This window comes from Amphibalanus amphitrite, unplaced genomic scaffold, assembly GCF_019059575.1.
Source record: "Amphibalanus amphitrite isolate SeventyFive unplaced genomic scaffold, NRLGWU_Aamphi_draft 001772F_arrow, whole genome shotgun sequence".
NCBI lineage: Eukaryota > Metazoa > Arthropoda > Thecostraca > Balanomorpha > Balanidae > Amphibalanus > Amphibalanus amphitrite.
Genome location: NW_024883265.1, coordinates 17,757 through 41,709, shown reverse-complemented (window position 1 = coordinate 41,709; position 23,953 = coordinate 17,757). Strand labels below are relative to the sequence as shown.

At 46.4% G+C, this 23,953-nt stretch overlaps 1 long non-coding RNA gene across 1 annotated transcript; it reads right to left on the bottom strand.

Moving 5' to 3' along the window:
• Nucleotides 1-1,888: 1,888 nt before the first annotated feature.
• LOC122375092 lies at nt 1,889-2,940 on the bottom strand. Its single transcript, XR_006255340.1, has 2 exons — nt 2,395-2,940; nt 1,889-1,967 (listed from the first exon to the last, which is right to left on the bottom strand). It is a non-coding gene; the product is annotated as an uncharacterized LOC122375092 (long non-coding RNA).
• Between the last annotated feature and the right edge of the window lie 21,013 nt (nt 2,941-23,953).

Sequence of the window (23,953 nt, the reverse complement as noted above, 5' to 3'; positions counted from 1 at the left end):
GCTCGACTCCAGGTGGCCTAGCAGATGGCACCAGAGTAAACCTCGGAATACCGATACGTAGTCTGCAAGTAAGGTTCATTGGGTTGAAACTTAGAATGAAAAAGGTCTTACCTCCCTTGAAAGATTATTGATAGATTATGTGTTTTCGCCGGCAAAAGTCATTCTCAGCCGTCCTCAAATGTAAATAATTCAGGGGGCGGAAACACGACTTCTCGAGTCCAGTCCGTAATTGAGCTAGTTATTTATCACGCTATGACCATATATTATCATCGGAAACTATAAGCAGGTCCATCGAGAACAAGCCGATTTCAATGTATGGTCAACCCGTGGTCCTAGAAGATAAGATCAACACAAGGAGCTGGATGAAACGGAGTTTTGTAAAGCATTTATTTAGATGTTGCTACCATAGTTACACCACGACTTGCTTTGGTATCGTAGCATCTCCCTCCATTCAAAAGGGACGGATCGTCCCTTTTTCGTCTTTTCTGTCCTTAGGATATTCATTCCTTTTCCTCCACACCTCATCCCCTGTTCCGGGGGTGCAACGGGCACCTTTATCCCATGCGGGTAGCTTCTCACCAGTAGCAGGCCCATTGCCCATCATGGCCTGGTGCGGTGACCGCTGGCGGGGCGATGGGCTCAGTCCCGGCGGAGCACCGCCAAAACCAACGTCTCCCCCTGATTCCTGGCATCCTTCCGGCTCTGAAATGGTCTTGTCAGACCGAAAGGGCCTAACTCAACAAGATAACAACAACAACAGCAAAACACTATCGAAATCCAGTGAATCATCCGCTCACCGACAAACTTGTTGTTGAACTTGTTGCACCATGCTCGCTCTCGCATAGGCGCAGAATTCATTGCTAACACGTCACTCTTTCTCCACTTCCCCACACACACCCTTCACATCCTATGCATACCATTGTCCCTCCCCTCCCCCAAAGAGATTCACCAGCACGTAAAGCTGACACCACATTTTATAATGTTCTTCCGATCCCCTCTCTACCACCGGGCAGTGAGAGCCAGCCCCCCTGGACAGACCAGAGTGCCGCACCCAGCATTCCCTCTGGCTGGATTAGAAGCTCACTCCATCACCCTGTGGCCAGTATCTGGCGAGGAGTGTGTCCAGACTGCATCGGAGACAGGGGACGGCTGGGAGAGGCACCCACGCCGGGCACCCACGCCGGTGTGGGGACGGCTCGGAGAAGCACAGCACTCCTGGGGGGGGGGAGGGGCGGCCAGGTCGTGCTGTCTCTGTGATTGGGGCCGCCCTAGTGAAAAAATCCTTAAGGACAGTCCTATGTATTTCTTCAGGACGATCCTTAACAAAATCCTTGTACGAAATTGATACACAATCCTTAAGGATTTTGTTAGAAATTCCTTAAGGATTTTGTTAGAAATTCCTTAAGGATTCTGCGGAAAATCCGTAAGGATTTTTAGCTAAATCCTTAAGGATCTCTAGCAATGTCTTTAAGGACATTGGTAATAATCTTTAAGGACTTTGTGTTTTTTTCCTTAAAGATTGGTAGCAAAATCTTTAAGGATCTTGGCGACAATCCTCAAGGATTTTGAGGCTATTCCTTAATGAATGATATATAAATCCGTAAGGATCAAACCCTAGCAAACACATTTGTACGGTCTCTGAAGCTATATTTTTTACTTGAAATAAGCACATTTAGCCATTTTTCATTGCCAGGAATGGAGCAGCTGCCAACCACAGGCGACCGGGTATACATATATGGAGCTCCAGGCATTCGCAGGTTGCAGCTGAGGCTCCGAGAAATATAAGCCGAGGACTTCCGAAAAAAAAACATATTTACAGGAAGATAAGTCTACACTTTTTCGAGTCAGCCACGCTTCAGATATTATCACGTCACACGTCCTCGGCCGCCGCTCCCACGCCATCCACATTCTACACATCTTGAGCGGTTGAGTCGCCCGTCGCCTGTCGAGTCTCGCATCCTGCGTTCCTGTAACAAGGCGGATATTCCTATGTAATAACAGTAATATACTGATCAACAATACCTACTCAAAGGCTCACGAATTCTAGTCTTAGGCTTAGACTGTAGTCCCAGCCAAAGAATATTGGTGAGCCTTTGAGTAAATTCAGTTCAGTCATTTCCAGCTTAGATGCCTGTGTATGTTCATTTAGCAATGCATCACATATGCACCTACGTCCTACTACCCTGAATCCATTCTATTATATTTACCTGGGCCCCGTTCCAAGGCATGGCGCTAAAAGACGCTACCGGTAGTACTTTCATTTGCCGCAGCCAAATGAATGAGGACGACGATTGCCATTAATTGAAGTGAACGTTTCAGCGCCGGTTTTTTGATCTATCAATGTAATAACTAGGATCAATTATTTCATTGATACACAGCATGGCAGAAACTTACATGGCCCGAAGAGGAGACGGTAGACGGCACAACACACTCAACAGACTCGTCCGCATCCCGCGAGCGGCGGCGGCACAATGCGACAGGGGGACGCGCGGTCTCCCCTCTTGCCGGAGGCGAGGATCAGACTGGGTGCTGCCGCCCGTACAGTCTTTGAAACGGTCAGCGGTCGCTAAATTCCAGTCGGTACGGTCTCTGAAAGAGCACAGCGCAAACGCTGTGGCACCGGTGACACTGAGGCCATGCGATACATGCATACTGTGGCACTTGGTTGAGATACCAATAAGTACTTTTTATCAGAACTATTCGTCTATCCGATTTGGAGTCTGGATGAACCCAGCGTGGACATTTAGGTCACCATCCCAGCTAAATATTAATTCTGAGTTAAGGTAGCCAAATTGTTATCCCTGGCTCACAATCACCGGTTTTGGCACTCGCAATATCGAGAAATGCCATAAATCGAAAATATTTAATTTCAAAGTTGCAGCACAAAAGTGGGGGCAAGCTGCTCCCACTGCCCCCTCGCCTCCCGGTTCCCGCGCCTATGATGATAACGAACGCTGCTTTGGTCCGTCACAAAGTTTTTACATGCCGTATATTAACGGATACGGAGCACGGAATAATACTAGGAATGATTCAATCACTCCATAATGATTGACGTACTGGCTGCATCGGCTATCCTGAAGGATTAAGCGACACTAGCAAGTAGCAATTTCCTTACGGAATACTGAGCGATCCTTAAGGATACCAAACATCGCCCTAAAATCCTTACGGATCGGCGAATGCGTCCTTAAGGATTCTAGAAGGTCCGTAGAATCCTTAAGGATTTCATATCTGATCCATATGGGTCCTTATGGATCCTTAAGGATTGTGGGGATTCTGGCGAAATCCTTAAGGACTTTTTCACTAGGGCGGGTGTGTCTGCTCCTGGGAGGAGATGGCAGATAACTGCTGGAGAGGAGATGGAGCAGTCCTGCTGACGACACTGCACTGCCGCCGACCAGATACGACGACAACCAGAGATACGGGAGGGAGGGAGGCAGGGAGAGAGAGAGAGAGAGAGAGAGAGAGAGAGAGAGAGAGAGAGAGAGAGAGAGAGAGAGAGAGAGAGAGAGAGAGAGATAAAGAGGGAGAGAGAGAGAGAGAGAGAGAGAGGGAGGGAGGAAGAGAGGGAAATTTGTCTTGGTATTATGATTAGTGCTGTCTCTTTTAGGGTTTACCCCAAATCGTATAAACTATGATCCTTAAAATATTTGTCGCAGTACAATGCATTGTTCATTGTTGATAAATTCAGTGCAACGGATTAGGTCTTATTAGTTATGCAGTGCATGCAGTGCTAATGTAAATATATTTTAATGAGTTGCTGTTTTTCATTGTTTTCAGATTTCCCATTTATTAGGAAGGAACATGATCTGTCAGAAAATTAGCTTATCACAAACATCAGTTTACCGAATGTTGAAAGTTATTATCAAATAATTGCAATTATCGGCAAGTTACAAGTTTCTATGTTCTGACGACCAACAGCGATTTAGGCTGAAAACACAAAGCAATACAACTTACCGCACATCAGCATATTGGGACAGCGCTGGCTCAGAATAGCTCTTTTATTTCAGATCACCCGCATGCATTGCCCCATGGGGCAGAGAGCCTGATTGGCTCGAGTCATGATAGAGCCACGTGGGGCAGCGATGCTGAAACCACTGATTTATCTGGCTTATATAAGTAGTTACTAAGTCTTGAAATAGAACTCCTGCAGGAAGCTCCGCAAGCCCTGACAAATACCTACTCGCATCTCAGTAGCACCAATGTGATGCTGAGAGTAAGAGTATGCGGAATGACATTTTCGTTATAAAAAAATGTAAAAACATAGGTATATTTTGCAAGCATTGCTGATAAAACAAATCACAAACTGAAAAATCCATATTGCCTGTGACCACCAAAGAACTGCATTTTCTTATCCTGCTGGAAAACGGGTAAGCTATTTATGTAAACCCCCCTAAAACGCATATACCGGGTGGCCCAGAAAAAACGTTCCGAACTTTGGAGGCCTGTATATCAAATACGGGTACAAATAGCGAGCCAAAATTTTCATCAAGTTTGCGTCATTTCTTTGCGCATTGGTATGCCAAATTATAACACTATACCATCATTTTCAAGCTGGTAATCTTGAGTTGAATTAAGCAAGACCTTTTTGCTTTTTTTGCCGATGTGAAATGATAGTGATGATTGGGTTAGACGTCTCATGTTATAAAAAGAATAAAAAAATAGAGCACGTGAATGAAACCAACACGTATGTTCTTATTTTAAATATTTTTGTCTCGCTTATGTGCCAAATATTCAAATACTGAGCCAAAATGGTGCTCATGGATGTCATTCGTTTCAACACCAAATCATGTTTCGAGAGGAGTGGCACGATGCATGAATTACTGCTGATTACCCTCCTTTCAGTAGATCAAACAGTAAATCGACCGGATAAGGAAAACAAACTAAAGCAGGCTGGTTCCTGTGCCAGAAGACCACAGAATAGCTTATGAAAAACAACATTGCCAGCAGATGCCAAAACAATGTGGTTGAAAAGCTACCTTTTCCCAGGAATGTCAGCCAGGAAAGCATTTGAGCCACAAGGTGGTTAGAAAACTGGAAACTTCTTCCGATGCCGCTGGCACAGAGCCATCGTGGTTGCCTGAGGGAATGTGTCATCCTGAGACCCGAACCATCAATGAGACTAGCTGCCAGTAGAAGTCATGGCTCTAGGCCGCGGTGCCGCGGGGTGAAAGTGACCCGTTCACTCACATTTTTTAGTAAACATCGGAGCAAAAAAGTAATTTTTACATGGCATGCTTGAAACACGAACCGTTTAAAAAGTTAATTACCTAACACCATGAAAATCACACCATTTACTGAAAATGTGTGCCGCATTGACTATTCGAAGTTTCAATGTTGTATCTTTATCACTTTCTGAGAAATATTGATTTAAAGTTGGGAACGTTTTTTCTGGGCCACCCGGTATGTTGAACTTTTTTTGTCTTCCATGATATGAATAAAGCACTGACAACATTTCAGATGTTGTCGTGAAGTCACCTTCTAGTTATAAAACTATTCAAGAATATGATCAACTCTATCCACATGCAAGGCTTTATGTCATTTACTTATTTTTACATTCATATTTCAAATATCCCTCACATCAAAATCGCTGTCCGCACTCTGCAGTCAAAATCGCAGTTTTCCACCTGTCCGTCCTTTCTTTTCTCACTTCTCTACCCCTCTCCATCTATCCCCACACTCTCTCACCGCCGCCGTGACCCGGGCGCTCTCGCCGCTATTTGGCGAAGTAGCGTCTGGTAATGTTGGCCGGACACTCGACACCGTCGCTGGACGCTCGGCTCGGCTCGTCGCTGGGAACCGACCAACTGGCCGCTGACACTCAACCCGCCGACGGCAAACGGTGGTGGGTCTCTGCGGCGACCCTTCGTCTCATCCGAGAGCGGTTGCAGAGGTCTCCAGAGGCGCCCGTCGAGAGGGACGAGGGTGGCTGAGATTGGTGGGGAAAACGATGTGACACTGGTGTGTTAATTTTGAAAGAATCTTCGCAGACAGATAAAATGAAGGACAAACGATGTAGATGAAAATTACTTGTAACAAGTTTGGCTTCGCCCTGTAAGAACGATCACAATTATGTAAAGCTGCAGACAGGAACCAAATCATCTTATCATCCACATTTCACATACCTATTTCGGCAAGAATATCATAAAAACACACATGTTTAAACGCATAATCAACTTTAGCTTCCGTATGCCGTACTTACATACGATTCGAAACAGGTTGAGAATTTTTCTATCATATTTGCTGGGCTTTGGCTTGGCGTTTCTAATTCTGGGTGCGTGCGAAGGCATAACTTATAACACCACAAGCATGGACATGTCCCGAGTATTCAACAATATTAAACACCACACTTTAGCAAAACCCCTTTCTCTCGCCCTGGAAGGCTGCATACAGTATGGCCAGGCCAGGCCCCTCTGTCTGGAAAACCCTTCCACTCATCCCCCTCCCTCCACCACCTCCACGCCCCACAGGCAGACACGGAGGGAGGGGGTGGGAGGGGGAGGAGGGTTCTCCTATCACCGCTGTATTTACCCCGCCGCCCAGGGCATGCGCAGATTGGGCTTTAATCAAACAATGCCAAATGACTTTGCAGATAAGAGTAACTTTCAGCTGGCGTCTGCACACAAGATAGAGCGGCGCCCGGCTGGCGGCCAGCGCGCCATATTGGCCGCAGCCGGACCGGCGGCGATAATGGCGCAGTCAGCAGACACATGGCGCGGGACAGTGCAGGCCGCGGCGAGATTGTCTCTCTTCGCCAGCCCAAACCGCGCACGACGCACACACACAACGTCAAGCTTTAGAATAAAGGAGGATTGTAGCACGCAAGCTGGCTTAGCATAACTTAATTATGCTAAGGTCAAGTGTGCACGGCTGACCTTAGCATAACAATACAGAAAGATGCGATTAATGATTATATATGTTGCGTATCTACGCTTTGGCCAAATCTTCTATAGATTGCAATACGCGTAACAACAGTACCTATGCAACAGTTTACAACAAACCCATATGTTGTTACACATGAGTTCAATAAGCACACCCAGAACTTCACTGCAATAGACTGCAATAATCACTTCTTCATGCTGCCTCCTACCCGAATATGATGAAACCTAACTCGGAATTCAACGAGAGCCGGCCATCAAATCTGGTTTCGTATTATCGAAACGGTCAATCGTCATAAGATTAGCTTCAATGCAAAAGCTGATCTGTCTGTCCAGCGACATCTTCTGATTGGGGGACAGCTGACGAAGTAATTCGCCAACCGATTTGATTTCATGCAGAGACGGACTCATCAGAGCTAGCCAATAGTCGACTCCCGCCAGGCGGGACAAGCTTCTCGCCATAAAAGAATCGAATCACAAAACAATCTTCAAACGAACCTCATTTTACGAGGCACGTTTCGAATAGACCAGTCCATTCGCCAATAAAAGTCATCAGACCAGTCTGTTTCATGCTGAATACCACGGACCGACTTCGCTGCCACACCAATCCCGCCCAATTTCCCACTGCTTCCCGTTCTGATCCACCCAAGCGAGTCGCCCGCTAAGGTGACATAATTTAGCATCACAATATAATGATGGTTAACCGTCACATCACAAGTTAACCAGGTGTCACCGTGACCACCAACATCACCGTCACCGTTGCACCTACTGTCACTGTCAGTCACTGTCACTGGCACAGCCAACGACACTGTCACGATGCCTAGACAATTCCTTACATCCAGCGCAAGTGACAAGCGACTTCCGTCAGACAGGCAAGCTGCTCCTGTAATTGTCACTCATAAATGATGACGTCACCACGGACAAGTCTACGGCAAAGTCACGTCATGTGGTGTTGGGCAACCCTCTGTTCCGACGCATGCCACCTCACGTCATTGCCACGGAACTGGTCGGAAGACTGAGAAAAGCTGGGTGCAACGGGTTGATAGGCGTCGTGAAGTACTTGTAAGAATATATGATTTGCTTATGTTTTATTTATGCGCTGGACAGACAGACAGTGTGAGGGGAGGAAATGTGAACCTCCCCTGTTTGCTCCCCTCGAGGTGCCTATGCGGCTGTGGCTGGGGGCGCCATTGCTCCGCCGCAGGCGGGTCAGGTCAGACGGAAAATACAGTCGGTAACTGGCTACGGTCGTGTTCGGACGGGGCGCGTGTCCCGTATCGCCAGTGCGCGCACCAGCACGGAGTGCACGGCGCGTTTCAACGTTACAGACAGATTATATTTATTGTGCACTTTCGGTGTTATATGCGATTGAAAAGAAGTGAAAAAAGCAGAGTTCAACTTTTATTCCATATGCAAATCTACTTACAAAAATGACTTATACGAAGTTAAAACGATGCTCAACTATCAATAAAGCATTGTGTTTCCAGCAACACTTCAATGCCCATTCACGCCTCTGCTAAACCTCTGGTCGATTTTCCTCGCATCTGTCTGAATTATCGCCGCGTTGGGCTCCGCCGCGCACCACTGGACCAAATCTCACCCACTAATGAACAACCGCCGTCAGCGCTGGCAGCGAGGAGCCGCCGATCCCAACCCTTATTAAAATCGCCGGAGAATCAATATGGCGTGGCATTTGGCGAATAATTGCCTCGGCGGTCCGGCGATGAGTAGTCGCGACCGGAGCGCGGCGCACAGCACCAGTGGGAAATGTGGACGGCGCAGGTCGATGTTACCGTCTGCACGTCACTATTGGCACGTCAGAGAGTGTGAGGACGCGGCTCGACGAGGGTTTTTATAAAAAAAAAGATTGGTTACTATAGAAGATCTGACGTCGTAGCTGATCACTGATGTTGAGGAAAATACAATGAAAGTCATAACGAGTGTTGAATATACACGTATGACAATTTAGGCATACAAAATACATTTGTTGCACTTCAGTTCTAAGAGCATATTTTGTTCCATACGTAAGAGAAATGCCCATGGATACGATGATGTGTGCACATGAAACTATGTCAGTAGGTGGAACTATGGTCATGAGTACCCAAATATAGGAACGTTCCCATTTTTGGGAACGGAGTTCCCAAATATGGGAACGGGCGTTCCCATTTATGGGAACGGAAGGTAATTTTTCGGCCGTTCGCCCACTAAAACTCATAAGTGCATCACGTTTCAAAAAAGTGCACGCTAATTTAAGTATTTACTGGCCGTTTTCACGACGGAATAGCAGGCATCTATTTAATCCCCATTTGATCCTTTGGTTCCTCAGGAATTTTAGTAGTTCTTTTTAGTAGGTTCCCCAGCTTTCGAATGAATGGTGCGTTAGTTTGCTATTTTTCTATTAAATATCACATCGATTTACTTTATCTAAGGATTTATCATTAATATCAACATAAAGCGTAAGCACAATTATAAAATTATGAAATTATTAAATACTAGTACAATAGTTAAAAAAAGATACTGAGTTGCCAGGCTACAAAGAATATATTCATTTATGGCGCACGACAGACATTTAGAAAGCAGCGCCCTGTTTTATTGCACGCTGCTAGCCGCTTCCATTGGGTTTTGCAGGCCGACGTCATTGGTCGTTACACGTATGATGTCACGCGACTTGTAGCCTGTCACGGCTCTTTAATGATCTCCACTAAATGAATGCAACAATGGCCTTTTAAGTTGATCTCTGTGGCCATCTGTCTATGGAGCGACCAATATGAAAGTTGGGTGAATTTACCGGGGTTACATGACTATGAGCAAGCAAATGTGTATCAGGAATGGATTTAGGTGGAGAATTGCGCTGGACCATGAGTGCTCGAACGCTCCCAATTCCACGCCGGTTTGGCTTTGGAGCCGAGACAGACGATGCGGGTCAAGGTCACCGCTGGGGTAACGGTGGATTGGCTGCGCCCGAGCACCCGTAACGCGGCACAATTCTCCATCTATGGGTTTTCCTATTCGCTCAGCATTGTGATAGGCGTTCGTAATAGCATTTACTCTGCTCATGTACCTATCCCCGGTTATTTAAAAGAAGTTTTTGTGGGGGAATATCACGGCTTTAGGTACTCGGTGGCCCTATTCACGACTTTCAAAGAATGCTCCGATAACTAAACACCGCACAGACCTACTACATTAGTGAATCTGACAGAAGGTCTGTGGAATTACATCCCCCCTCACCACACCCCTAAAAACTCATCCAGTGTCCAAAACCACTTTTATCGACTCGCCAAAAAAAAAAAAAAAAAAAACACACACACACACACATACACACACAAAGCATGGGGCATGTCAGCTCTCAGTTCATTTATCATTGTCTTTACCATGGTTCAATTGCATTGCGCGATTTAAAGCACGTGAGTGCCTATATAGTATATATGTAGAAAATAATATCTACAGCAAAACATCCAAAATTACAAAGGCTACAATGCTTAAAAAGTAGGTACATCAAGGAAGCCCATTTTTACTTGCGTTGTGTTGCCAACCATGCGATTCCAACGCGGGCTATTCGCAACGTCTGTTAAGGCACGTTAACAACTGACAAGCCGCCACCGCTGCCACTTATTCATAGATGGTTGATATCGCAGCTTGGGCGTCAGCAGCGCGGCCCACAACGCGTCGGCGCCAGCGCACGCAGCTGTTGGCACTCGGCAGCCGGTGTTGCGACTTAACGGCCGGCCGGCTCCATGAAGGAGAAGCTCTTGGTGAAGCTTTGTGATCGCCTCATAGCCACCTTGGATGTCATCTTTCTTGGCAGATCCATCCGTTCAGATGGTACGGTGCAGTCTGGATAAAGGACGAAGTCTAACGCCGCTAACCCCGCGACCGCCACCCCACAACGTGGCCGCAGACCGAACGGGCGTGAGGGCCGTAAGGGCCACCCGCCATCCGGTAGGTGGCTGAGCAGCCGGGCGCAGCGGCGCCTACCGATGCAAAGGTGACAGCCCGACCACCTCATCAGCCTGGGCGGCGGCCGCGCTGAGATGAAGTCCCAAACCGCCATATCGCCATCACCGCCATCACCATTGCTGCAGCTGTTCCCAACCGCCTCAATCACCGCCGTTTTGCCAGCAGTCGCGCCGCGGAATGGCAGAAGCTCCAGAGTAGCCTCCAGCGCCCCTCTCCGCACGTGTGCAGGTGCACTGCGGCCGCCGGGTCCGACGTCCAGGCAGAACATGATATTTCCATGCTGCTCCGACGGTGGGCTGGTCTTGTTTGGGCGATCCTCCACTGTGACGTCGGTCACGCCTGCCCCGGCCAGGGCGCAGAGGCCGACGTGTCACCATCCGGTTGCGGTCCTCAGTCGGGTCGCAACGTGTACCTCTTCCGCAGCGTGGAGCGCGCTCCCGCTGGGCAGCGATACAGCCAAAAGTAGCATGCGGGCGGCCAGCGCTGCGCCGGACAGCGGACCCATGCCGGGGGTATGCCGGTCTCGGCCATTAGCGGGGTCGTCGGGGCCGAGGCTGTACATACAGCTGGTGACCGCGTGAGCCGCCAATCGAAGCTCACGGCTTATAAGCTCGACGCGGGCATCATACGCCGTCCCGATGGGAGCTCCACGACGCCGCCGCGAACTCCAGCGCGGCTCGCAGCGCGAAGACCAGTACGGACGGCCGGGGCAAACGGCGTGCGGGAGTCGCAGGCGACGTTCTGCGGACAGAAAGGGTTGGGCATAAGCTGGTCGGCAGGACACTCTTGAGCCGAGCCTTTGATGTAATTACAGATGATCCAGAAGCATGCACAAAAATTCATGACACACTATTCTCATTTATGTATTTGCTACATATGATATGATATACCAGCTCATGATCAGTGACGCATTCTGGGCAATATGTTCTAAAGTGAAGTAACTGAAGTTACAGCTTAAAAGCTTAAAAAAACAGCTTAAAACACACACACACACACATTCGATAGCTTATGAGAATAACATGCCTTGAGTTGTGTGCTTAATGCAGGAAAATATTTTTTCACTTTTTTAGAAACAGCAAAAGAGTTGTCAACAAGCCATGTCAACTATCTAAACAATTTTTATGGAAACTGCTCTAGCTAGCTTAAAGTTCCACAACGTTTCCGGAGCACCGTACCCAAACTCAGTTCATGTTACAAGAAAAAACAGTAATAATGCCTCCTAATTTTGAATGAAATATAGGTATGAGTAATTTGATTTGGAAAGCAACAAATTTCCGCACATCATTTTAGCAAAATTACTATTTTCTTCAGCCATCAGGTTACACAAAACTATAGTAAACTTCATGATCTAGTTTACACAAAACCAAAGCCCCGATTTTAACCCTAGAACGCCTAGGGGGGGGTTGTATCAACCCCCCCCCCCCTGAGGTTTTTTCGAAGTGCACGCTAAACGGCTTGTCGTAGCGGGCTGAAATTTTCAATACCCACTGGGGCAACCTTTGCGCATCTTTTGCCGAAAAAAAATTGATCGGGTCATGTCAGGTCACGGAGTTATGACGTCATAAGAGGTACAGCCTCCGGCCGGATTTTCACAAACTGAGTGCCAACGCCCGAGGTTTCCTGCCGGTGGTACGGACATCGGTTGATGGATCGTGATGAAACTTCCCATGCATGTTGGGGCAAGTATTGGCTATCATATGGTATAAGAAATTTGACCGGGTCAGGTCAGGTCACGGAGCTATGACGTCACAAGAGGAACAGCGTCCGGTACTATTTTTGAAAAGCGCCCGAACCACTATTTTCCTAATTCTTGTCACCTCAATGGGAATATGCAGCAATATTAGCTTCTATAGGGAGCAAATGGACCTCCCAAATCCAAAAATACAATCAGATTTCAAAAATTTAAATTTTGATTTTTCGAATTTCTGCCGCCGACTGTGACCTTGCCGACTTCCGGCGCTCCCAACGCGCCATTTTTAGAGCTAGGGAAACGAAATACATACCAAACGATTGAGAATTGATCAAGGAACGCGATAGTGAAGGTTTCAAGTCGATATCTCCCACCGTTTTGCCGCAATCGCCGCCGAAAGTTGAAAAAAGTCTATTTTTCCGAAAATTTGACCTTTGACCGGTCAAAAGTAGGTCAAATGTTGACCTAGGACCAAAAAATATACCACCAATCGCGAGATCTCGTTGAGAGCAATCCGTTGTTTTTTTCCGCTAAGCTCTACGACCTTCCGTTTCGAAACGCCAGGGGGGGGTCGTAACAACCCCCCCCCCCTGGTCGTTCGTGTTATGAGAAATGGCCTGGTCGTGCGAGGGTTAACAAATGTAGATTAAATTTAAACAATTTTAAAAAAATGTATCGTGGAGAAAATGAAAAGTGTAGATTTGTAAAGCCGGGATATTTCACGGATTAGGCACTTAAAGAAATATCTTCACCTTTCTTTGAGCCACCAGCCTTCACCCAAGTTTTACACGAATGTAGTGAAGCAGACAATGTGGCAACTCAAAATTGTGATGGTTTGAGATAATTATGACGGTAAAAGAAAAAGCAACACAAGGTTCCTTACCCTCGTTTTTTTCACATGGGTTCAGATGAGGCTTCAACTGTTGCCGACCTTAGGAGCTATAGGGACTTGAGCTTTCCAAAACTCAATTTCTAAGGGCACTGAGCAGTGTTTGGCTTTCACACGAATGCGATAGTAAGTTATATGAAGTTGACAAAGCAAGCAAAGCAAAGCATGATGCCCCGCGCGTCCGCCCGCGACCACGCCCCGCGTCCGACTCCCGACCGCCGCGTGACCCGAGGCGCCCGGCGGTCACGTGACCTACCGGCCGGGACTGCAAACGGCCTTCACCACCATTCTTGTATGACGTCATATCCTACTGAGGTGCTGATTGGTCGGAATTAGATACCTGAAGGTAATTATCTGCCGTAGTTATTTTTGTTTCATTGTTTTGCGTGTTTTCTTATATGAAATGTAATTAAAAAATTTGCCATATTTTAATCACCATTAAAACATAACTGAATAGGTATGAAAGAGAACTCGATATACCTATACTTTCCTTGTTTTTAAGAATTCCGGAATTAGATACCCGAGGGAGCAAAGAGGGAGCAAGTTGCCACGCTGATTTGATACCTCATAGTCGAAAGGTGGGCTACTAGAACCGAAAATTGCTGTGTTTGTAAATAAATAAGTGATTTGAGGGCAAATATGCCCGGATTTAAACTTCTAAAATTATTTTGAACATAAAATATTTCAGTTTGAGGGATGTTAAGGCCTCAAAGAATAGGTACTTTTTAGGTATCAAATAAGTTCCTCTGCGAAAGTTCCGTCGTGAAAACGGCTACTAAGTATCTATAAAATTATCTTTAATCTGACCGTTGCACAAGGAAATTGACCGTCGAATGATATTTTTAATGATTTTTTGAAGTGACGGAATGGTGAAAACATGGGTTATACTACATTTAACTTGCAATTTTAAGGAAAATGAAGCGTTTTTTACATTTTGAGGTCAAGTATAATAATTTTCGCCTGGTTATGAAGTTTCATACTAGCGACACCAGATGCTGACATATGCAAGCGAACACGCGGACAGTCCGGGGGTAATATTGGTAACATTTGGTGTCGGGGCGCACGACCGCATGGAACGTCAGTGATTTTACCGAACTACTGTTGTAAACTCAGTTTCAGTGGTTTATAATTATTCAGCTGTATTTTATCATCCCAGAAAGACATATTTTATTTGGATGCTAGCTGTTTAGAGTTGTTTTATAAGGAGCGTCATGAGCGTGGTTTTTGTCTTCCGTGTTTCTAAGCGTGATCGTTTTGGGGGAATTTCTCTTATATAGGTCGCTCTGTGTGGCTTATTTATAATTTTTATGCTGATTTCGATCATTCCTCGTGCCCATCCTACCAGGCCTTTTGCCACTTACACTCATCAAGAAAGGAAAAAAATAGATTTTCATTGGGACTAGGTGTTTTGAGCGTGGAACATATTCAGCGTTCCCATTTTTGGATACTTCCTTGTGCTCGTCAACTATCGGTGATAAACAGACAGGTGCTTGACATGTCTCCACCCTCGGCGCGGACGGTGGATATAGGTATGGAAGACCTTGTTGAACATCGCTGAGCGTTGTGAATTACGTAATCCTGCAGAGGGGGACGTGCCCGCTGCGAGATCGACGGGAATAAAAGCGCAGAAGACCGGGCGAAACATGCGACGGTCTTGCCGGAAAGGTCATCTGATGATTGTTGCGTTACCAATAATTCTCGGCGTTGGACGTGATGCTTGTTAATGAAAAGAGCCCCTGAAAGGCGTCGGTGAAATCGTTCCCAATTTTGGGTACGCCGTTCCCATAATAAGGAACGATTGCAGCGCCAGTGTACGAGAGCGTTCCCAAATTTGGGCTCGCGGCCCGGATAATGGACTGCTTTAGAAATAGGGGAACGATTTGAAACTACGATGGGCCTTACAATATCAAACTCTTTCCCAACAATATAGTGAGACAAATATCAGGCGGTTCACGATCGTTTTATATTTTTTGGACGTCATTTAACGGTTCTTTTTCTTGTTTTAAATAATGCCTACATGGCGCTCTCATATTTGGGTTTGTCGTTCCCAAACATGGGAACGAAAATGCGTTCCCGAAAATGGGTACGCTTGACCATAGTTCCGCCTACTGATGTACTCGCAGGTATATACAAGTATAGCACTGCGCGGCGGTTTCAATCCAGCCGACTAATGGTTCCAGGCTCACTTCATAGATGTCGCTAGTGGTGAGCGCCTGATAGGATGCTGTGCCGCTTAGCTTGCGGCCGAACGACACGCTCCCGCCTCTGAACGGGTGGGCTTGACATGAGACCAGTTTCCATTTCTTTTTTTCATGCGATTAGTCGTTGTCAAGTATACTAACGATGCAGAACCATCAGCACCATTTCCTATTGCATCCACGGCAATAAATGTATCTAGCTATGCATAATCATTTATCATTTGTCTGTTTACCATTACTAACTGCATCCCTAATATCGTTATGGCACTGCACTCTTTCGTGTATTCGACAGTGAGTTCAAAGTAGTATTTTCCCATTTGACAGAACGGAAACCGGAAGTAACCGCGGGAAAAACGGAAATAACCGGGACCAACAAGCCATAAACGTTGCTCTGGCCCATTTCTGGGTTGCCATTTTGCCATGGCTATTTTCTAGCATCTTAAACTCAATCAACCTCAGGTCCCATTTTCACTAAGCCGCGTTTCAAGTAGCAGGTCTCGACCGAAGCGCTCCACTGCCTAGGGGATTTTCCGTAAGCCTTTTAAAGATGACCGACTATTTTCGGTTGGTGCAGGGCGGTTGACTTTGATTTGTGACGGTGCTGGCTAGCCTCCACTTTCCGTCTCATCGTATCGTGGCTAACCGCACTCGGGGCACTCGTAAAAGCTGGCTGCGACTGCTCGGCTGCCCGAGCCACAGAAAGTGGCACATAACCCGGAAATTGGTTATCATCGTGGGCGTCGTTTGTCGTTTTTTACAGCAGAGTGTCAGTGTAGAAAGGAAGGGAGAGATGCACATAATGATGGTGTGACTCTTACAATTTTTTCTTTTGAATACAGCTCTGCAACTTCTTTTCAAGCAGCTATGTTTAGAAAATGAAACATACATACAAACTGTAAATGTTTTGTATCGTAGAACACTGTAGGTAGAATGTGTGCTACAAATGAAAACATGCGTGTCCTGGATTTTCTTTGTCTTTTTTTTTTCTATATACGGTTACTTACAATAGTAACGTTGCCTTAGCCTTAGCCGAGATTCTTTTTTTTTCAAAACATCAAACTGCATTACAATCAAAGTGGCATGCTATGGAAAATATGATTTAGAACATGAATTAAAAACCTTTTAAGTTGCCTTTCAGTATGGAATGACATATTTTATTGCGAGAAATATATTGTGCAACATAAAAGAATTATTGACACAAGTTAAAAAACAGCACAAAAACTGAAATGTTATCTAAAGTAATGCCTTCAAAAAGTGCCTCCAGAATGGTGTAATGCAGCATCCTCGCCATCCCCAACTTCAGCCCGTGAGGTCACGTTGGTATAGCCATCCGGCAGATTGCACTGCTCACTATAGATCTGCCGATACGTGGGGACGTCCAGTGAGGGCCATGGGGTTACTGAAGTCGACAAAATGTGAACATCGGTGCAGCTTCAGACGAGTCTGTTTAGATGATATTTTTCAGTCGCTGCTGGGAGGTTAATTAGAAGTAAAGAAGTAAATGTAAAGAAGCAGAGGTAGTAGTAAATTTAACCTTAGCAATTCAAGTGTATTTTGCTGTTACTTATCTGCAAAACTTGATGCAACCTTTTCAAGCTTACATTTTGCTAGATAGATTTAATTAAGAAATCAAACTCATATCCATGCACGCTGTGATGCAACATACGTTATTTGCAAATCGCAAGGCAAAGCATTCAATGAGTAAGACATACAAACCCAGCTAGGCACGCCACTGTTGGTGACAGGGCAATATTAGCAAGTGAATCTCCTCCCAAATTAATTACCAGACCAATGCTTTATCAATTAGTCATCAGAAACGAGACAGTTGTTTTGTCAAATGCACTTCAATTTGAAGTGGTTTGCTGAAGAAACGCGATATGACAGTGGACACTTCGCAATTGTGAAGGCTAACTTCCTGAAAAGTTTAAGACAAATATCTAAGTTTTGTTGATATTAGACGACTTTATCAAATGAAAACAATGTGGTCGTTTGAAAATACACAATGAAAAAGTTGACCACAAGAACAAAACACTGGTGAGTGATGACGTCATAATATATCCCTCGGTAACTGTTACTATAGTTCGTTTTTCCTAAGTTCGACCCTCACTGTAAACATCTTTTTGAACATAGCACGAGAATTGCTAGCTGAATTACTAAGAAAACTGGTTAGCGCACATTGTACTGCAGACATGAATAATATTTTCCAAATAAGTTTTAAAAACCGATGATATACCGTTCTGTTAAACGCCGTACGATCTATTGATCAGTTCAGTTATAATTTCTGACAAGATGTCCGTCTCTGTGGGGTTGTATATAAAGGCGACTACGATCTAGGAGTCTGGGAAATAAGAGCCAGGAAGAAATAATTTTGAGTAAAATTAATCGTCTGTGAAATCAATGTGCGCCAGCCAGTTTTCTAAGTAATTCAGCTAGCAATTCTCGTGCTATGTTCAAAGAGACGATTACAGTGAGGGTCGAACTTAAGAAAAACGAACTATAATCAAGTATGCCGTTGTTTCTCATTTATGTCTAGAAAAATGGAATTCAAGTTCGTTGTCTCTGTTAGGTAGGTATTTAAATGTTTGTAGCATGCATTCTGCCAGTGAATTCTATTAAATTAACCAAATGCCCAATAACTTGAAAGCAAACTCTGAGGCGGGAATTTAGAAGACACGAAATGAAGGATTGCTTTTACTTTTGTATCGGTCATTAGATGTGTTCACATTATTCAATTTGCATTAGAATTTGATAATGTTGGTACTAAACTTGGTATTTTCCGAGCATCATCCATCGGACTTAGAAACGAGAAAATAAAACAACCGATTTACTATATGTGTTGTGGATTAAGAACGACCTTTGCTCTCATGCATCTGATTTATATAGTCATATCGCAGGTTGAATAGCAGTAATAACTTCCGGTTCCTAATCGAAACCTGGCACAATCAAATCCTGTTCCGTTCAAAGAATACAGATAGCTGTTCCGAATCATCCAATCATTTTTCATGACACCACCAGCGACAAAGCCCTTCCGGCTGTTTGGCGCGCAGTTTTGGCGCCATCTGCCGTGCAGCACCGGCCAGTGTGTCCGGGACCATCTGACGGGCGCTGACGGCCGACCGAGACGGCGGCGGGTGGCGATAAATAAACCACTAGACCCCAGACGCCGCTCTCCATTTCATAGCGGCTGTTGGCGCGTCTTTCAGGCCGAGCAGTGTCATAATCGCGCCGCTGCGATCAGGTCGACCGGCCGGTCCGCGGCGGGCTCTATGGCACAATCAATACTGTCCCGCCGGTCGCGACGGGACAGACTTGGCGCCGCGTCTGCCGCCCCCGCCGCCGCCGCCGCCGCCGCCGCCCCCGCCGCCGGCAGCGACCGGCAAAACACGACCATATTTCTCAGGACTGCGTGGCCGGCTCAGGCGGAGCAGAATAGCGCGACAGGCTGGGTCGACAGCAGCAAACAAGGTGGCCGGAGCGACCTGATGGAGTCGGCACCGTGACGGCACGCAGCGGCTCGGCACTGAGACTGGATAGACGGCAGCAGAGACCAGTTGCACCAGCCTAGCATCATAATGGTAAAATCTAAAGACAGTTTCAGTTATAAATTAGCATACATCAGAGGAGAGGCATTCAATTTTTCTTTAAATTCACTAAATTGGCTACTTAGGGAGTGAATTTTATTAAGAATAATTCAAGCTTTCAGATTCCGTAAGCTTTTGCAGAAAATAGAGTAAAATTAAAATAATGATTCATGCGACTTGATTGGATGATATAATTTTATAAGATATCATTATCATTTTACTGGCTGATTACAATAGGCGTGATATCAGTTGTGGTGTGATGTGTATTGATGCAACAGACGATTATAAGGCCCACATAAGGCGGTTGGTGGGAGCAGCCGCAGCCAATTAAAGTCAGTTGAGTGGGACAGGCCGTGTCCGGCTTTGAAGGGCACGTTAAACTTTGGCATCTGAAATTATCCCGTTACCCGGAATTGCGCGATAAGACGATAGGGATCGGGGTCTACGCAACAAGCTCTGCTTAGCGTGGGCTCCGGCTCTGTCAATCCGTCCATTCAAACATTCGAGCTAACTTTACAGAAAAAACGGTCTACATAACTCGTGAGCTTTTACATGAGATTATCCCCTTATATCGAACTATCCACGTGTATCGAATAACAATTATCATAACTCAATGTCTCATTTATGTCGGCCCTGCATTTTGAAACGCATGTACGACGGAAGAACATAATATTTTTTTGTCATCGTTATGAAAACATGCGTATGTAAGCATTGCATAAAGGCACTCATCACTCAGACATACACACACGTTCGGTGTCATCATATCCTACGAATGACGTCACACTTTGCATCATAATATGGAATCCAGTGACGCCATATTTACCGCTATCACAGTTCCACTGGTGACGTCACCTCTGACGCCTTGACATGAGCTCCAGTGACGTCAGAGCGGTGGTAAACAGGCGTCCGTCGGTCGGTTGATGGACGGTGGTAACCGGAGCGGTGCGCTGTCCGCGGATCAGACCCCACCCCCAATTAGGGCCGCCCTTTAGAGCCGGACCTAATGGTGTGCAAATATTTGTCAGTCGACCAATCCGGCCCGACGTAAAATGGGTCGACGGCCGCACCGGCCGCCGGGGGTGGCGATAACGGGGGGAGGGGGGGGGGGTGCGGTGATCACTGCAGGTCACTGCGAGAGAAGGCTCCATGGCGGAATCTACATATTTCTTGGTTGGTTATTCTTGCTTAGCGGGATCTATCTCTCTAATTTATATTATCTATGAATTGTGATTCTTTTTAGCAAATGACGAACACTATTGATGAAAGAGCGAATAAATGTAGCTTATCACTAAAAATGAAGAATGTCATTAGCCCTCGCCGGACCTACATATATTGGTTTTCTACAAACGCGCCGGCCGAGGGGGGTGGGTATGACCCCCCCCCCTCGCCGTTTCGCCCCTGGTGGAGCTAGCGCGTCGCGGAAAAAATGAGCGTGTGCGCCGTTACGAGACGCAGAGATTGGTACCCGATTTTAAGGTCCTAGGTCAACCGGTGACCTCTGAGGTCAGGTCAAGTGCCCCAAGGTACGGTTCAGTTTTTGGTGAATAACTTCGCAAAAAACGGCCGCAGAGCGCCGATTTTGGCAGCATAGTGTTCGCCTCGCTCAGGCGCGTCGAATGATATACTTTTTGTCCGGGTCAGGTCAACTTGGGGTGTTGACCTCAGGTCAAGGTCAGGTCAGCACCCCCAGGTCACGAAGTTGGTCGAAAGAGGTCATGTCGCATATCATTCGATTTGGCAGGCCTTCTTGAGTCCATTGGTGGCTTTCCCGACTCGCTAGCCCAATTTGATCAAGAGTTATTGACGAAAAACTAATATGACCTTGATGACGTCATAAATGACGTCACGCAAGGTCAACATTGCAGAAGTGACGCATCTAACCTTGCAAGGAGTGCATCAAATCACGATTCTGTGTGCTTGAGATAGCTGGAGATCGTTCCCGGCGCCAGAATAGCAGTTTTCATTTTTCCCCATTGACTTATAATGGTGAGGTCACGAAAATGACCTGACCTCATATGACCTTTAGGAAAAATCCGAGATATACAAGTTATGAGACTCATAATGGATACTAGATCCTGCAAGTTTCATTTCCCTGTGACATCTCCTCTGGCAGTGAGGGCGTTGCGAAGTTGCGACATCTGAAGACAGTGCAGAGGTTTACTTATGACATCATAGGTCAGTGAACTGACCTGACCCAAAAATGCGGTTGGTGTAAAAAAAACCGGTTTGAATCAAAGGTCATGTATGCCAAGTTTCAGCTCTCTATCGCCAGCGTGCTCGGAGCTACCGCGAAAAAAACCCTATGGGGGGCGGCACCCGCCCCCCCCCCCTCGGCCGGCGAGGATTAAAACCTTGGCGCATTGAAAAAAAAATGCGAGATAATCATACGTTTATACCATTTTCCCCAATGATTGAACAGGCAAGACACTCATCAGTAGCACGACTCAAAGGAATTTCTTTATTTCTTTCGTGACAGGAAACAAATGTGGCTGTTAGAATAGCCTGCTGTAAATGGTGATACTATGTTATTCCTTATCAAACTGAGGTATCACACCGAAAAGACTAAGCAGATACCCGTGCTTTCACATTGCTGCGGGGTAAATTACACACCAACAACCTCTGTATACATTTGCAAGCATTTCACGTTATTTGTCTAAAGAGACGACCTCATCAACTCAGTGCTAGCCTTCTTACATGTAGTCAACCAGTCATTCAGTGCTCATCTTCTCATATTTCCCCCTATTCTAGCAGTTCTCGCTGTAGCTCTATTCCCAAATCTGTCTCCAAAAAAATCCAATTTTCGCGCTGTAGCCAGTCTCGCGGCGCGATCGGGATTTGATGTGCGTCGTTGAAGGGCGTTCTTTGGCTGGGGGCGGTACCGTTCGTCAAATTTCACAGGCCATTGTCGGCCTAAATGGGCAATCGGACTGCTGATGGAGCGACGAGCTGCGTTTGGCCGATAGTGGGGGGGGGGGGGGGGGGCGAGAGACACACAGAGCGGTGTTGACTCCTGGAGATGAGAAGTCGGACAAGCGGTCAGACGCAGACCCGAGTCGACACACGCAGACTGAGAAGTGAGACAGTGACCATCGGCGATATTGATGACAGGTTGTGCATGGGGTTAGGATTCAGGAGCATATCCGGTGTTTGTGTATATTTATTGTTTGGTAATGTAATTTGATTGTATATTAATTGTATGGAATAATGCAATCATCGGTCATGCACATTTTTATACCTATTACAGATCTTATGCTGGCAGATCAATAGCGGGAAGACCGTTACTGACTTCCCTGGCTTGCTTTGCTGCAGCACACATGCGGATGCTGTGCTTGTCGAGCTTAGATTTAGCCAACGGCAGGTTCGTGTGATTACAATTTGCATGAACCATTGTCTCATCTCAAATATCCATTTGTGCAAGACTGCTCTGCAAGATTATCATATATGACATGCAAGACACATGTAGCGCAATAATGTACAGTCACGACCACCATGCAGCCAGCGACCAGCGAACACTCCAGCTTCAACTCCTGCAGTCTTGCCTCGCTACAAAGCGATTCTCCTCCACATTTAATCCGCCATCCCTCAGTCGAGGTGGTCCATCATTTGTCACAGCCTTTACACCATTCATTTGAGCTGGCTGTCCTCTGAGCCGGCTCTCGAGTCGCTCGACCACACTCTGCCTCGGTAATGCCGGCAGCCAGTGTTCGGACGCGCCCAGTCGAGACCAGATCCGCCGACTGCTGGCGTGTCAGTGTCGCCAGAGAAGCCGCTGATCTATCGCCTTATTCACGGCACTGTCGCTGCACGTGAGGTATAGTTTTTGAAGCGGACTTGTGCACGCAACAATGACTGCATCAACAATCAACATGTGGCTATGGATCAGTCGATAACTTATTATTTGCGCTTGTTTTTTGTAAAACCCGATCAAATCATATTCTTTTGTCGCCACCCCACTTTCCTGCAAATGCCCAAACCACCCGATCATTATGTTCTCCAATCAGAAGAAACTTCACGACTTTCCTCGTTGGCTGAGGATGCCCAGCGGCCAGCAGGCCGGGTCTCTGTCTCACCATACGGCTCTGAATAGTCCCACTGGCTAGGGTGCCGGGGGGGGGGGCAGAGTGGTGGGTGTGGGGGCTGGGCAGAGTGGCGGGAGTGGGGGCTATCACCATGTTCTCCGCAAGAGGCGTGACTGAACGAGCCGTCCTGGTGCACCGGCCGGCAGCCCGCCCCCAGGCCGAGTGTGTGTATGTGTATGGGCCCGGCACCGACAAAGGTTCCCAAGCTGACCCGACTTTTCCATTAGGAGCTCCGCTGGTGGGGTACAGCCTCTGACATTGCAGCTGATTGAACCGGAAGGGACACCTGTTGGAGCTTGGACCGCACACGACTGATGGAGGTTTGGGTGATATGAAACTCAAGCAGCATGAAAGCACAGCTGAAATGTCGATGAAGTTTTGTGGAGTTGCATCGCCTTGTATTTAACTAATTACATAATACATACACATATATCAAACGCATATAATAATGTCCGTTGAAATTCAAAGAATATCCATGTTTCATTACATATAACTTTTCTAAACGCGACGACAAAATCTGTCAATATCTTAAAGGTAGTGTGCCAGCTTTCTTGGACCGTATGGAGTTAATGGCCCAGATAAGGAGAACCGGATTTTTAGAACTTATCCATACCTTCAAAACTCATGGAAACGTCTTAAATTCTTCAAATTTTGAGTACCCCAGTGCGAAATTCGCCCCGACGG